Here is a 15,932-nt window from a genome sequence, read left to right as displayed (position 1 = left end):
CCGGAAAATCTAAAGGATTGTGTTAGTCCACAGCCAGGGAGAGCAGGGGCTCCTGGGTTGGTACCTTCTGCCCCCCACCCCCCAAGCCCTCCCGGCGCTGCTGGGCGGCGGCGGAGTCCCCTCGGCCTTGGTTTCTCCCAACCGTCGCCGGGCCTGGGCGCCCTCCGCGTCCGCCCCTCTCCGCACGTCGCGCACCCCCGGTCGCAGCCCACTAATGGTCTGGCCCGTCGGTAGCCACCACCCCCTTCGGCAGCGACAGCTGCTCCAGCTGCTCCGGGTGGAGCGCCCCAGCCCCGAGCCGTGGCTGCCTAGGGTGGCGGGCCCGCGGAGGGGAGCAGCGGACCACCAGCTCTGGCTGCGGGGTCCGGGGGCGACCGCCCGCGGGGATCCGGGACGCGGGGGAGCCGCAGACCGGCCGCCTGCAGCGCGGAGGGAGGCGAGGACCGGGGCTGGGCTTTCCTCACCCGGGTGAGTACCTGCTGCTCCGATCCTCCCAGACCCCCTTTCACTGCCCCACCCCACCCCGAGGTGTCGGCCCCCCCACCGGGGACGGTCACAGCTCTAGGGACACTGGCTCCCGTGGGAGCAGCCGAGCCGGGAGCTCGTACTGTTAGGGCTAATGATTCAGCAGCATTCGTGCCCCGAGAGAGATTTGGGCAGAATGGGGGAGGGCAGGGGGACGGGGTCAGTTGCTGTGCTCTCACCTCAGTTTCTAGGCTTCAGAGGTGCCACTGGGCGGGCAGGGTCGGGTGGGGTGAACCAGAAAGCTCCCTGCTGGCTTGTTCTGTATTTTGTCCTTTTCCCACAGCATGGTACGAACCTCTGTGAGTGTGCGGTGCAGTCTTCAAAGTGTGTCAGATTAGTGTGTTTTTCGCACTTGCGAGTGAAGCAGGGGGCCCTTGTCAGTTCCTTTACTTCTTGCTCCATTAGACGCCTAATTCATGCCTTCGTCCACTCAGTTTTTCTTCGCCTAGCGTTTCCCTGCTAATGTATGAAATAGATGCTGTATGCAAGTTGTCTTGTGTTCAGAGTGGGTTTGATTGGTCTTGGTATAGGAGGAAAAGATTTAAGGGAGGCAGGAAATAATACTTGCAGAGCCTGGACACTTACTTTTAGATAATATTATTTCATGAAATCATCACAACAACCTAGAACCAAAGGTGGAAAGTGAGGAGCCTGGAAGTTAAATTACATCCTCAAGGTCACAGAACAGGAATTTGAATGCAAGTCTCCGTGACTCCAAAGCCCATGGATCTTTCACCGTAACAAGGAGTTGTGTGTCCCAGTGTAAGTGTACCTATATATGGTCTATTAGATGTTCAACATAAAATTAATTTTCATGTGAGTAATCTCAAACAATAGCAACAACCTGTAAACTAACTGTGTATGGAATTATTGTTCTTTTAGTATGAAAGAGCATTCTTTGAATTGCATGGAAAAAAACCTATTTTCTTAGAAACCATATGCCAAAAAATAATATCTGGACAACACTGCATAGAAGAGCTAGGTCATAGCAGGAGATGTTTAACACATTTTTGGCAGTGATAAATGGTGGTTGCTCAAATGTTGGAAAAACCAATTAGGAAAGTTAAAAAAAAACCGGGAAATATTTTTTTTCTTCTTAAACTTTAGAGAAAACATTTGCAATGAGAACAGGTATTTAGTTCATGGGATGTGTGACTGAACTATTTTTGTGGGGTGTGTCATCCCATGATAGGGTGACAGATAAACTCAGACTGATAATGTTATTTGATTCGTTACAGCTGTGATTGGGCATAGTAGGTGATAACTCCATTTTACAGACTAAGGAACTGAAATACAGAGAAGACTCAAGATCATATAGCTAGTGAGTGGTGGAATCTGGACAAGCATTGACTTAGCAAAATAAGTGCTGTAGCGAAATGTAGTTCTGTATAGTGGGAAACTGCATTGATTTATTTTTGCCCTGCCCTTCAGAGTCAACAGTTATAATTGACCTGTGTGCTCTTTCTGAAAAAAATAATGGATGCTGGGTTTTGCTTTGTCTATTGCTTGGCCATTTGGTTTGCTTTGACTTATGATTTATGTATTCTCTCTTAAGATATGAAACTCTTGTTGATGTCTCTGGGGGCAGGTTGCTATAGTGCAAATGCTCATTATTCTCTTAGTACTGGAATAATATTTGATGGCAGATAGGAACATAATCATCTTAGTCCATCATGTATAGAGTATTGAACTACTTACATTGGAGAATTATTAATGAGGATATTGATAGACTAAAGCCCACTGCCTAAATAAGGCCATAAAATGGAGACACAAATTTGTATTTGTTGTTCACCCAAGACCTTAAGAGAAGTAGGATCTTGTGATTAGTCTTAAATTTGATTCCTAGGAAGTCATTTCTTTTTGTTCTTTATATGGCTGTAGACTCTATCCTGAACCTTGGTGAGGCATCTTGCAGTCCAATCTGTTTAATTCCCAGGAGGACAGCAGACTTGGTAGGAATAAATAAGCAAAACTACGATCCCACTACTATTAAAAAAAAGCAAAAGAAAGTACGTGTCCTAGTGGTGAAGGGTCAGTGGGAACCTTTTAAAACCAAGGCAACACATTTTATTTAGATAACATCACCGAGTATGAGTATAATACCAACCTGGCTTTAGCACTTCATCTTTTCTCTCTCCTCTCTCTCTTCCTGTATGTCTGAATGTTTTGTCAAATGACTATGGTCTGCAAACCATTCAAATTCTTGACTTCAAGGACCTTAAAGTCTAACTGGGGAGATATTTACTTACACAGGAGTAATTAACAAAATAATTAGAACTGGTCTAGGACCAAAAAAAGGTGGTGCTATGAATGCTATATCAACACCTTAAGAAGGAGAAAGCATAGAGATGGGGGTTCATAAGAGGATCAGGAAACTCTTCATGGATGGAAGTGAATTCAGTCACTCTGCAAGATGGGAAGGGTTTGGATAGGTAAAGAGAAAGCCAGACAAGGAGGTTCAGCTAAGTGCTCATAGACTATTTGGCTACCCAGTGACAAATTGTGAAGAACCTTACATACCAGGCAGGGAAATCCACTCCTCATCTGGTAATCATAGGGAACTAATGTAGGTTACTAAGCTCGCTAGGTTTCTCTTTGGCTAGTCTTGCTCACATTCTCCATATTCCTTGCTCCAAGTGCTCTTCCAGAAAATACTGTATTTCCTGGGTTCTGATATTAAAAAGGTCAGTTGTCAACTCAACCCAGAAGGAGTTTTCTATTCAAGTAACATTTTTCCTCTTTCAGAGAAGCTTGCCTTTCAAAAAGCTTTCCCTTTCCATTATAGATTTATGAACAATTTGGAAGCTATAAGAATATGAAAAGGCAAAAAATCACCATGCTTGTACTAACAAAGATAAGCAAAGTATTAATATTTTGATGTGATTCTGATGTTTCCTTCCCCTCTTTTTTCGGTGCATAGTTTTAATCATGATATATATATTCCTTTTTAAAATATTTTCACTTTACATTTTATAACATTAATTTTCACTTAATTACAACTAGACAGTCAACTTCTAAAATATCTACATAACATTCCATTAGGTAGATGTACCATAATTTCTTAACCATTCCTCAATGTTGCTATATTATTGACGATAATAAGTAATGCTGTGATGAACATCTTTGTTTGTAAGCTCTTTTCTATATTTTAGAAATTGGTTTCTTAGGATAGAGTCTCAGAAATGAAATTCTAGGTTAAAAAGTATGAATTCTTAGTTTAAATTTTTTTTAAAAAATTGAGATATAATTGACATATAACATATTAGTTTCAAGTGTACACCATAATGATTTGATATCATTTGATATTTACATATATTACGATTGATCACCACACTAAGTCTAGTTAATATCTGTCAACACCCAGTCACAGCTTCTTTTCTTGTGATGTGTAGTTTGGCTACTTTATGCAAGTTTTGAAGCTCTATTGGATTCATCATGTTCTCTTTGGACATTACAAATTAAATATAAGATATTGGCATATTATTAATTAATAACAGTCACTCCTGTCTGTGGTTCCTCAGATTATACTTTTTCAGGCAACCTCTTCTTTTGATTGGAGAAACTACTTAAATTATTGGTACTGGGCAAAATAGGTGAAGAGGATAAGAGGTATAAGCTTCTAGTTATAAAATAAAGAAGTCATAGGGATGAGAAGAAACAACTGAATGTAGTCATAGAGAATATAGTCAATAATATTATAATAATATTGAATGGTGACAGATGATAACTACACTTATTTGGTGTAGTGGTGAGCATTGCCTAATGTATAGCGTTGTTGAATCACTGTGTTGTACACCTGAAGCTAATGTAATATTGTATGTCAACTATACTTCAGTTAAAAAAAAAAATCTTGGGTAGTGAGAAAGGCAGGCGTAGGGGGCCACTGTGGAGAGATGGCAATAGGTTGGAGAACATGTTTGGTGAGAGCCAGCCAGACGGAGTTGATAGTCAGAGAAGGGAATACATGACTTTCTGGTTTTAGCACTGTGTCTGTGGACCTCGACTCTCTCCCCTTTAGCCTCCCCTACGGCATCTACCCCACCCTTATCTCTTTGAAACTTCACCTTCTTCTGTCCGCCTGTATCAGGTTTCCAGGTCTCCAACTTCAGTATCCTGGTAATGCGAGGCATATGAACACACTCTTGTACTCTAATTTAGAGAATCCACATAGGTGAGGGAGGGAACTTCAGATCTCCTTCAGGTTCTCAGCAGAAGCCCTGGGTATAAGGTACAAGAGAGTGTAGTGAACATTGATGATTTCTGCCCCTTCCCCATGTACACTGCTAGAGATAGTCTTTGAGATCAGGGTCCATTTGGACACACAGAGAACATTCCCAGCATTTCCCTTTGGGATTCAGACACTTCCCTTCCCTTGTTATAACTCTCCACCGAAGGAAATCTCCCTCAAGGAGAGAGACTAACCCCTAACCCCTAACCGCAGCAGTTGTAGGGATGGAGTAACATTACCTCCTCTGCTTTGGCCATCTCTTATTCCCCCAGTCTCTCACCTTTGCTTCCTCTGAGTCCCACCTCCACCTACTTGGAATACCGGAAGCCAGTGGGGACGTCATTAAGTTTCTCTGAGGACCAATGGAAGGGGAGTCACTGGGATGTGAATATGCTTTGAGGGCACAAGTAGGGAACCTGCACAAGTATGTAATATGTCATCAGTTTTGGGAGATCTGAAAGGAAACAATGAAAACTGAACCATCAACTTTACAAATCCAAAATAGGCACCCTCTTCCCCTTTTTAGGACCTGACAGATGATTTCTGGTGGAAGCCGGGCATTGAGGTACACAGTATTTTGGGAAGAATTTGCCCTGTGCTTAGTTGAGAACTGTTATTTAAAACAATTTCCTTAAACTTTAAGAAAGTGGTAAATTTATTTCCATTCCTCTCAGGCATTATCTGTCAAAGTTGAACTGGGCATAGCCAGCCATTTCCCTAGGGTTAACTCAAAAGTTAAAAAACTTAAATTTAAATAGGCTTGCCTATTTATTCTCCACTGCCCTTATTTCTGTTAATTCCCATTTGACGTTATTATTATTATAACACACTCCTGCCCATAGTACACATAGTAGTTAACAAAGCCAAGGTGTTGAGATTGTTTAGGCTCTGAGAAGGTGAGTGATAAATCTGTTTTACTCTTTTTTCCTTCACTCTGTACTTGCAAGTGACTGGTTGGCCTATGTTCCTTTGACTCCTTTGAAAGTTTAGAGTTAGGTGGTCAGGTGATCACTGGGTCTTCTCTAAGGCTGACTGAAAGCTCTGTGAGAACTCCTTCCTTTGAAATTGATGATATTCTTGGTCGGCTGGGTGTGCTGAACTGTCCACAATGTTTGGTTTTTTAAAATTGTGTTGTGGCTCCTGAGCTTCCAAACTTCCATGTTATTTTTGTTCCTCTGCTTAGCCATGTGAAATGGAACATTATTTTTGACAAAGGATTCTTTTGAACATTTCCATCTCTTTTACTCACTACTTTGCAAAGCCTGACCTATGTCAGGTCTAATTCAGCCAGATGGAATTAGCTTATTTTTACATGAATTCTCCTTTTCCTCCATTAGTGTATTTCTGTGAAATTGACTTCTTAAAGTAAATTCAGCATTTGTAGATTTGGAAGATGGATCAGCAGTAATCCAGGCAGCAGGTTCAAGATTATTTTGAGGTTTTTTTGTTGGATTAGAATTTTAGAGCTGCTTAGATATATCTCTCTTTTAAGGTAGCACTATCTTTCTTTTGTAAGAGGAGTGAACCCACTTAAAACTTATTTGTGTAAAATCTGCTTTAATTGATGTGGTCCTAGTACTAGGTTTGACTGATTTTGTGTTATGAATGGTTATATGTGTGGAGTATTGGTAGGAAAACGTGGATTTAATTTACATCATTGCATTTGATGGGAAAATTTTCATGTGTAATTTTGTCGTTATTATTTAAGCTAGTTTTTTCAAGGTACTTAATAAATAAAATCTGTAACCATGTGTGATTCTCATAGTGATTGCTAAAAAGTCAGGACAATAATTTTAGCACACATCTCAGTTTATATTTAGAGTCAGTCAGTCTGCAGTTACCCAACAAATATGTGCTAGCTACTCTGGAGAGGAACGATAGAAATTGGACACTTTCTATATTCAGCTTAGTTTACATGAAACCAAATGGGGGCATTTTCATTTAGCTTTTAGATTTGATCACATGTAAGATGACAATATGGTATTTAGGTACTTAGCATGTCTCAATCTAGAATATTAAATATTCTTTCCTCCATTTCGACAATATAAAAAATCAAGTGAGAGAAAAAAAACGGGCATAATTTGCATGCACATTCATTAAAATTAGTCTACAGCTGCCCCTTTAGATACTGATTTTGACAATAGATGCTAGCATTTACTATTATATGTAAATAAAAGGATAATCTTTATTCATTTAATGGATAGTTTTAATGGTTTTACTTTTAGGGTATTTGAGGAAAAAAAATAGCTTGTCAAATTCATTGAATACTTTTTAAAATCTCTGACATCTACATTTACTCCATATCAGCATCCCCTTTGGTCAGCAAACACATTTCAACCCATTATTTTTGGTAAGTTGAAACAAGTTATTTCTGGAACTTGCTACAAAAGGATACTAGATGTCTTAAATATTAAGGAAAGCTTGATGTGCAGGCGAGGGGGATCAGTGCTTAAAATCAAATGAACTGTATGCATGTAGAAAAGCTTTTTCACTTGTCAAAACTCAGTGCCAAATGAGTATTTTGGGAAGAAAGAAAAGTTTACTGCTCCATATGTGAGGGGGCTGTCATTTCAGAATAGAAGGCATTTTGTCTTTTAAAAATTTATCTTGGGTATAGAATATGTGAGAGCTATTTTCTTCCTTAACTAAGGAATTAAAAGTTAAATGTTCTTCATTAGTTATAGTAGGGCATACTTACTTCAATAACATGCTTGAGAGTGTGTTTGTGAATTTTGTTTTTAGTATCCATAAGGAACCAGAATAACTATAAATATGAAGTAAGGTTCTTAAAGTTAGCTTCTACTGGGAATAAAATTAAGCAAATATACTTAGCAATATCTATGAATATATATATTTAGATGTCCAAATAAAATTACCTAATGGTCCAAGAGTTTTCCTCTCTTTAGTATGACTGTACATATTATGGTGGTATGAGAGCGATTATCATGCTTTCTAGAAGAAAAAAGTAATAACTTTTTCTTTCAGAGCAGTATGAAAATATTGGGATTTATATAATTTTTTGGGTTATTTCTAACATTTTGTAAGTATTCCACAAATGCAACTTTTCCTTCCACTTAATATTTGGTATTATTTTTATATAATTTTTTATTGTGATTAAAAATTCATGACAAAATTTACCATGTTAACCATTTTTAAGCATACAGTTGGTAGTGTTAAATATATTTACATTGTTGTGAAGCAGATCTTCAGAAATTTCTCATCTCACAAATCTGAAATTCTGAACTAATTAAATAACAATTCCCTTTCCCCATCTCCAAGCCCTTGGTAGCCACCATTTTATTTTATATTTCTATGAATTTTACTACTTTAGATACCTTAGATAAATGGAATCATATAGTATTTGTCTTTTTGTGATTTATTTCTTTCACTTAATGTCCTAAAGCTTCATTCATTTTGTAGCATATGTGAGGATCACCCTCCTTTTTAAAGCCTAATAATATTCCATTGTATATGTAAACCACATTTTGTTTATCCATTCACCTGTGAATGGACATTTGGGTTGCTTTCACTTCTTCACTACTGCAAATAACATAGCTGTGCAAATATCTCTCTGAGACCCTGCTTTCAATTATTTTAGATACGTACCCAGAAGTGGTATTGCTGGATCACATGGTAGTTCTATTTTTAATTTTGAGGGAAACTTTCATCCGTTTTCCATAGTAGTTGCACTATTTTACATTCCCAATAGTGTGTAAGGGTTCTAATTTCTCCACACCCTCACCGACACCAGTTATTGATTGATTGATTACTTGATCCATTGTAGCCATCCCAGTAGGTATGAAGTGATATCTCATTGTGGTTTTGATTTGCATTTCTCTGGTGGTTAGTGCTGTTGATGTCTTTTCATGTGCCTGTTGTCTGTCAGTACATCATCTTTGGAGAAATGTCTATTTAGGTCCTTGGCCCATTTTTTAATGGGTTATGTGATTTTTTTTGTTTTTGAGTTGTTGGAACTCTTTACATATTCTGGATATTAACCCCTTATTGGGTATATGATTTTCTCCTACTCCATAGGTTGTCTTCACCATATTAATTGTGTCCTTTGATTTACAGAAGATTTTTGTTTAATGTAGTCCCATTTGTCTATTTTTGCTTTTGTTTTTTATATAGCATTGATTACTTTGAGCAGTTTAAAAGTGCATTGACAGGGGCGCCTGGGTGGTTCAGTCAGTTAAATGACTTAATTTCGCCTCAGGTCATGATCTTACAGTTTGTGGGATCAAGCCCTGCGTAGGGCTCTATGGTTATAGTGCGGAGGCTGCTTGCGATTCTCTGCCCCCATGTGCGTGCGCACACTCTCTGTCCCATTCTCTATCTCTCAAAATAAATACATGAACTTAAAATAAAGTATATTGACAGAATTATTTCAAGTTGCTGTTTATTAATTCTTTTCCACCTTATTCTTTAAAGTCCACATGATTATTTTTGAGACCTTATGTGATAATGACTAGTGTAATTATTTAACAAATTAAACCGAATTTTGATAGGAGTCCCTTTTAAAAATATCCAGTGTAGTATTTATTTGCTATAATTTACCATGTGTTAATAGGAATTGTCTTAAACTTATGTATCAATTTAGGGAGAATTAACATCTTTACCGTGTTGATTTTTCCAGTCTGTAAACATGGAATGTCTTCACAATTTAGGTTGTCATTGGTTTATTAGCAATTTATAATTTTCATTATATAGATATTACCAATGTTTTGTTAGACTTATACCTAATTACATCATTTTATTTGGAGTGTCTGTAAATGATATTCATTTAAAATGTGTTCTCATTACTTTGTTGTCAATACCTAGAAATGTAGTTGGTTTTTGTGGGTTGATCTTGTATCCTGAAATTTTACTGAACTCACATTTTGGATCTAGGATTTTAGGTCCTTTGAGAGTTATTTATTTGTTTATTTTATCATCTGCAAACCACGACAGTTTTCTTTCTTTCTTTCCAATATGTTAAGGTTAAAATAAATCTTTAATTTTTTTTTTTTTTGCCTTATTTCAAGAGCTAGAACTTCTCGTATTGTGCCAAATAAGAATGTTGAGAGTAGACATTCTTGCCTTGTTCCCAATATTAAAGGAAAATTATTCAGTCTTGTACTATTAAGTATGATGCTAGCTATAGGTTTTTTGTAGATGTATTTTATTAGGTTGAGAAAGTTGCCCTTCTGTTTCCAGTGTGCTGAAACTTTTTATCCTGATATTGGATATTGAGTTACATCAAATGTTTTTTCTGCATTAATTGATATGCACATATGATTTTTTTCCTTAGCCTATTGGTATGGTAGATTACATTGATTAATTTTTAAATAGTGAATGAGCCTTGCATACATGGAAGAAATCCTGTTGGGTCATATATACACATGACACACACACATACACACACACACATTGTTGCATACAATTTGCTAAAATTTTATTAAAGATTTTTGCATTTAACTTCATGAGAGATGTTGGTTTATAGTTTCCCTTTTGTTGTGCTTTCTTTATTTGGTTCTGGTTGTTAGAATACTACTAGCCTCATGTGGCACTAAGAAACTATAGTTTGTTGAGTTTGGATGTTGTATCAAATTCAAATATCCATAATTAACTGAGGAGACTATTAAAATACTTCTTTCTCAGGGCGCCTGGGTGGCTCAGTCGGTTAAGCCTCCGACTTCAGCTCAGGTCACGATCTCGCGGTCCGTGAGTTCGAGCCCCACGTCGGGCTCTGGGCTGATGGCTCAGAGCCTGGAGCCTGCTTCCGATTCTGTGTCTCCCTCTCTCTCTGCCCCTCCCCCGTTCATGCTCTGTCTCTCTCTGTCTCAAAAATAAATAAATGTTAAAAAAAAAAATTTAAAAAAAAATACTTCTTTCTCCTACTACATATACTTCAACCAAAACAGACTCTCATAATGAATGCAGAAGCAGATATGAGAACTTCAGCTCTGTGAAGAGGATATTACAAAGATTTTAAAAAGTACAAAACACCACTCATTTCTTTTTTTGAAAAAATTATAGTTATTTTAAAGTAAGATCTGTTTTTGTTAACCCATAATGGTTTTAAACATCTATCAATTTTAGTTTCTTGTAGGGTCAATATTAACAGGTATAACCAAAATCAAAGTCAACAAAATTAAAAACTGTAAAGGGTTCCAACACCAAAAAAAATTGAGGATCAGTACTAAGGCAACCAAGGCAAGGAGAAAAGTGAAGCCAGAAGTGTGGGCGTGTGCGTCTCACACTCGGCTGGGGGTTAACCGACTTGTTCCATGTGCGCATTTTCCTTTTTTCTCCACTAATACTTTCATTTCACAAAAGACGCTTTTTCCTCCACACCTTCTCATCAATATGTACTCCTCTCTCTTAGAATAAATATGGTAAAAAGGCCACGAGAACCCTACAATACAGTCTTTACAAAATGAAATCCCTTAAAATTATCCCCACTCTAACATTAATAAATCCACATATGTTTATGTAACTATATTTTAAGTTATAAGTTATAATAAAATAGAATAACAGTATTACTTCAGCGATTGCTTATGCAAGGATGAAGTAATTTAGAATGTTTTGTCAAGAACTGACTCAAAGATGTTATAAGAAACATTTCAACTGCTGTCCTTTGATTTTGATTATTATAAACGGCTTTTCTTTTGTACTTCACTACTTTTTAAAGTATAATTTATATATAGTAAAATGTACAACTTGGCGAATTTTTGCAAGATTTTGGTAAATGCCATTTGAAGATACATAGTTTGTAACAGGATGTACATGTAAGATGAGATGAAAAAGAATCTGAGAATATCGGTGAAGAAAAAAGTGAGATGAAATGAGCTAGGGGAAACATTAGCTCACAAAATCCTGAACTCCGGTATGTTTATTAGAACTGGGCACACATTTAATTCCAAAATTTCTAACTTCCAGGCAAAGAGGAAAACGTGAAAGATTTAATGATTGAGAAGCTCATTTATGAGAGGAGCAAACAAATTGCCTAAGAGGAGCAAAGTTTTTCCTGTCTAGAATCCAGAATGAAGTTTCTGCTATATATATATATAATATATATATATATATATTATATATATATATATATATATATTTTTTTTTTAAGTGGATTCAGTATAGCATAATGCAAAATGTCCTCAACAGCCTTACACTGAAAGTCAGCAGGATTCTTTGGGCTATTGGGTCCTTCATCTAGGCCCATTGTGTGGCTCTGTGTCTCTGGGAGAAATAACCTTGTAAGACCTGATTATTTTCTTCTCTAATATGAGAATAACATCTACCTTGAGAGCATTGTGATGTAGGTTAAGATTGTATGTGCTCAATGAATAAGCGTTCTTCCTAAAGAAGTTCTGTTAGGGTGGCCGTGACCAGCAGTGTGGTGTGGCCAGGCACACAACTCTGACAATCTGGCTTAATCTAGGGAATGGCCATTACGGTGGCTCAAAGAATGAAGGTTCTTCATATCTTTTCAGAATTCCTTCATACATACCATTTTTCTTAGCTGAGATTTTGAGGGGTAATGCATTTGAGGTTTTATTCCCTCAAATTATTTGTTTTTGGCCAAAGAATGCCATGATTTGGGAGCCTGCTGGGCTGAGTGATGGGAGTTTACCTAATATATGGTACCTAAACAGAAGGCCATGCAGCCCTGCACTGAAGTAGATGAAAGGAATGACTCTAGACTAGTTTTAAAACTTCCTCCAAAGTTAATTTGACATTTGTTCCAACACACACAAGTGGGTGATAGAAGTCGCAAACTTGTGACATGGAATTTGGCTCCAAATGCCCGTCTAAGCACAGCCTTCTGTACACATAAAAGAGATTCAACTACCACTTCCACCTCTCTTACAGAGAAATGTTAATTTTTTTTTTTTCCTCAGACCAAAATATTTTGTCTAGAGTGTTTTTTAAACCACCAGTCAAATCTCTATTGAGGGAGGCTGAAACCAAATGGTTGGGGTTTGGTAAATTCTCAGTTAGTAGAAGTTGAATTAGGCCCTAGACTTTATGAACAGAGCAGTAGAATTAGTTTGTAGTAAGTGTGCAAACATTCCAGAAGGTTAGTTTGCTTCCTTAGTGGTCTTTTAAAGGCAACTCTCAGAACAAGATAATAGGTGTTTGATTTTTTAAAATCTTCTGAATCTTTGCTAGAGTAGAATTTTCTGTCAGTAGTAATCCCCTGAGAATGCCTTAAGCCTACAATCTGTATATATTTTCCACATCATTAAAAGCCTTTTGGGGCTACCCACAGAGGACTAACTCAGATTCACTGCCATGTCTGCAGGCTGCTGAGGGTACAGCACGTTCTCCTCTCTGCTTCCTGGGGCTTACAAGATAATGAAGGGCCCAGATCTTGCTTGTCAAAACTAATTTAGTAGGAAAGTCATGGTCTTAAGTTCAGAGCCAGTTAGGTACTTTTAATATGTGTTGAACTAACAAATGAATTTAGAATCAAGTTTATATCCTAGGCCCCATAACTGTTTTGAAATTATAAGCAACTAATTTGATAATAACATAGCTAAATGTCTTTCATATTAGAAATTTCCATTTTCATCATTGCCAGATTAGAATTTCTGGGTTTAAATGAATAATCATTTATTTATAATATAAATAATATAATGTAGTCTTACTGACTATGTAATTATTAATTATTAACAACTAATTACTAATATATACTGTTATATATTATAATACAATAAATTTTAATTCTCACTTACTACTTCTGCAAATATGAAAACAGCTCTTGCTTTATTGGAATGCCTTCTGGTATACTCTTGATTTAAACTGATCCTTAAGGGGCGCCTGGGTGGCTCAGTCGATTAAACATCCCACTTCGGCTCAGGTTATGCATGACCTCACGTTTCATGAGTTCGAGTTCCGCATCAGGCTCTGTGCTGACAGCTCAGAGCCTGGAGCCTGCTTCAGATTCTGTGTCTCCGTCTCTCTCTGCCCGTCCCATGCCCTGTCTCTCTCTGTCTCTCAAAAATAAATAAATGTTAAAAAAAAATTTAAAGTCCTCAAAAAATGGGTTATAAAATGAATTACAAAAGTCAATTGCAAAGAAGTTTTGCAAGATTGAAAGATTACATTTGTGCTAATTATTTATTAATCGTGCTTTCATCATCATATTTGTAGTGTCTCATAGGAAAGCTAGATGAGTGCTTGATTTTTGGCAAAGAGCATTTCTTCTCTATAATATGTAAAATCTCCAATATACCATTTTAGAGGGTGACTAAGAGGGACAACCAAAAGGGACACCTACCTTCCTTCCTTCTCTCCTTCCTTCCTTCCTTCCTTCCTTCCTTCCTTCCTTCCTTCCTTCTTCTTTTCTCTCCCTTTCTTTCCCTCCCTCCCTCGCTCCCTCTGTCCCTTCCTTCCTTCCTTCCTTCCTCCCTCCGTTTCTTTGTGACTATAATTTATGTGTCTCATTTAAGTTTTGGATGTGGTTCTGGTTTAGGGTCCCTTTGTTAGGTTGCATCCTTTAATTTCTCTGAGGAGCCAGCTAAATGGACTGGGAAGCTGAGAAAGAAAGCTTCTTTGGTTCATATAGCACCCTCCCCCCTTCTTCCCACCAGCACATTTGTAACTCAATCTCCCTTTCTGACTAGTGTTCACATCATTTTTATCCTGATGGTCTGCTTATCCAGTTTGCCTCATATTCCATAATAGATGAAGGGTTATTATTTTAACCCTATGATGTTTAAGTATATATTTGGTGGGTGAGATAAATATTATATGAAATCTAATACACTAAAATGAAGAAATAAGAAATTATTTTGTTATAGGCTTCCTAGAGGGAGTTATATTTAAAGTACAAACCTAGGGGCCCCTGGGTGGCCCAGTCGGTTAAACGTCTGACTTTGGCTGGGGTCATCATCTCTTGGTTCATGAGTTCAAGCCCCGCGTTGGGCTCTGTGCTGACAGTTCAGAGCCTGGAGCCTGCTTCAGATTCTGTGTCTCCCTCTCTCTCTTCCCCTCCCCTGCTCATGCTCTCTCTCTCTCTCTCTCTGTCTCTCTCTCTCTCAAAAATAAATAACATTAAAGAAAAATTTTTTAAAAAGTACAAACTTAAATATTTAGTGTAGAATAGGTGAAATAGTCACATAACTCTTGTTAGTGGAATTAAATGAATAAGGAAAACATCGTTGTATCCTAAAAACATACCTAAGCTGTCCAATCTTAGGGTCACAGTATGGCTTTGGAAATTATTACTCTGTAGCGCCCCCCACGCCTTTTTTTTTTTTTTTTTTGGCCTCCAAAGCACCACATTTGAATTAAGATTCAAATGTAGCAAGCTGTAAGCTATGTCTACTTACAGTCCTTCTGTTTACGCTCCAAGAGGAAATTCTTGGCTTATGACCAATTCTTTACCCTCTTTGGACATCATCAGAACTGTGGATGCTGCAGCCTTTTCTTCCTGAGATGAATCAGCGATGCTGTCTGGCAGTCAGCTCCAGCCGTGGCTGGCTTTTGACTCTAATAGTTGGGCCCATAATGTTACATGAAGATGCATAATGTAGAAGATCGCTGAGCCACTTGATTTGGGCCAAAAATTTGAAACAAAGAAATGGTATGTGGTTTTCTTTTTCACATTTTAAGATTGCATAAATTTATAACTACAAAAATTGAAGGCTAACTTTGCAGAAAGACTGGCAGAATTTTTTAAATGGATTCCTGAAATAGATTTTTATGGAGCATGCTCTCTGGCATTCTTCCAATTTTAATTTTCATTTCTATCTTATTATCATTTTAAATTATTTTTTTCTAATGGTAAATAAACTTTAGTTCTAGTTTATTTAAATTTATATGTTGTTTCCATACTACCTGGTACTTACTAGATCTAGCGAATGGTATCTGTTAAACATCTTGATTATTCAGATTACTGTGATAATATTCGACTTTTGGCTGGTCAGGAATATAAAATATTAAAACCATATTTTTGTGTATTTGTATACATATATTTACATATTTTACATATTATATATATTTTAAAAATACTTTTTTGAATAATTACATGGTTCCAATATTTCAATAAAGAAATGGGAAAGACCTGAGAAAATGCCTTTATTTAGATGAACATAGGTGATAAAAAGACTACGATGGAGTTCAGAAGTTAAGATCAAGAGACAGTAAATGGTTTTTTGTTTCCTTTGGATTGGCATTTGAGTAAAAATGTTTT

At 37.3% G+C, this 15,932-nt stretch overlaps 1 protein-coding gene across 2 annotated transcripts in view; it reads left to right on the top strand.

Moving 5' to 3' along the window:
* Positions 1 to 229: 229 nt before the first annotated feature.
* Positions 230 to 15,932, top strand: part of TTLL7 (tubulin tyrosine ligase like 7) — a 142,093-nt gene continuing 126,390 nt past the window's right edge. For both annotated transcript variants that reach the window (XM_042952397.1, XM_042952399.1), the window contains exon 1: positions 230 to 468. The gene's annotated coding sequence lies outside the window, so the exon portion shown is untranslated. The remainder of the gene's footprint in view (positions 469 to 15,932) is intronic.

This window comes from Panthera leo, chromosome C1 (genome assembly GCF_018350215.1).
Source record: "Panthera leo isolate Ple1 chromosome C1, P.leo_Ple1_pat1.1, whole genome shotgun sequence".
Taxonomy (NCBI): domain Eukaryota; kingdom Metazoa; phylum Chordata; class Mammalia; order Carnivora; family Felidae; genus Panthera; species Panthera leo.
This window is presented reverse-complemented; position numbering and strand designations above follow the sequence as displayed.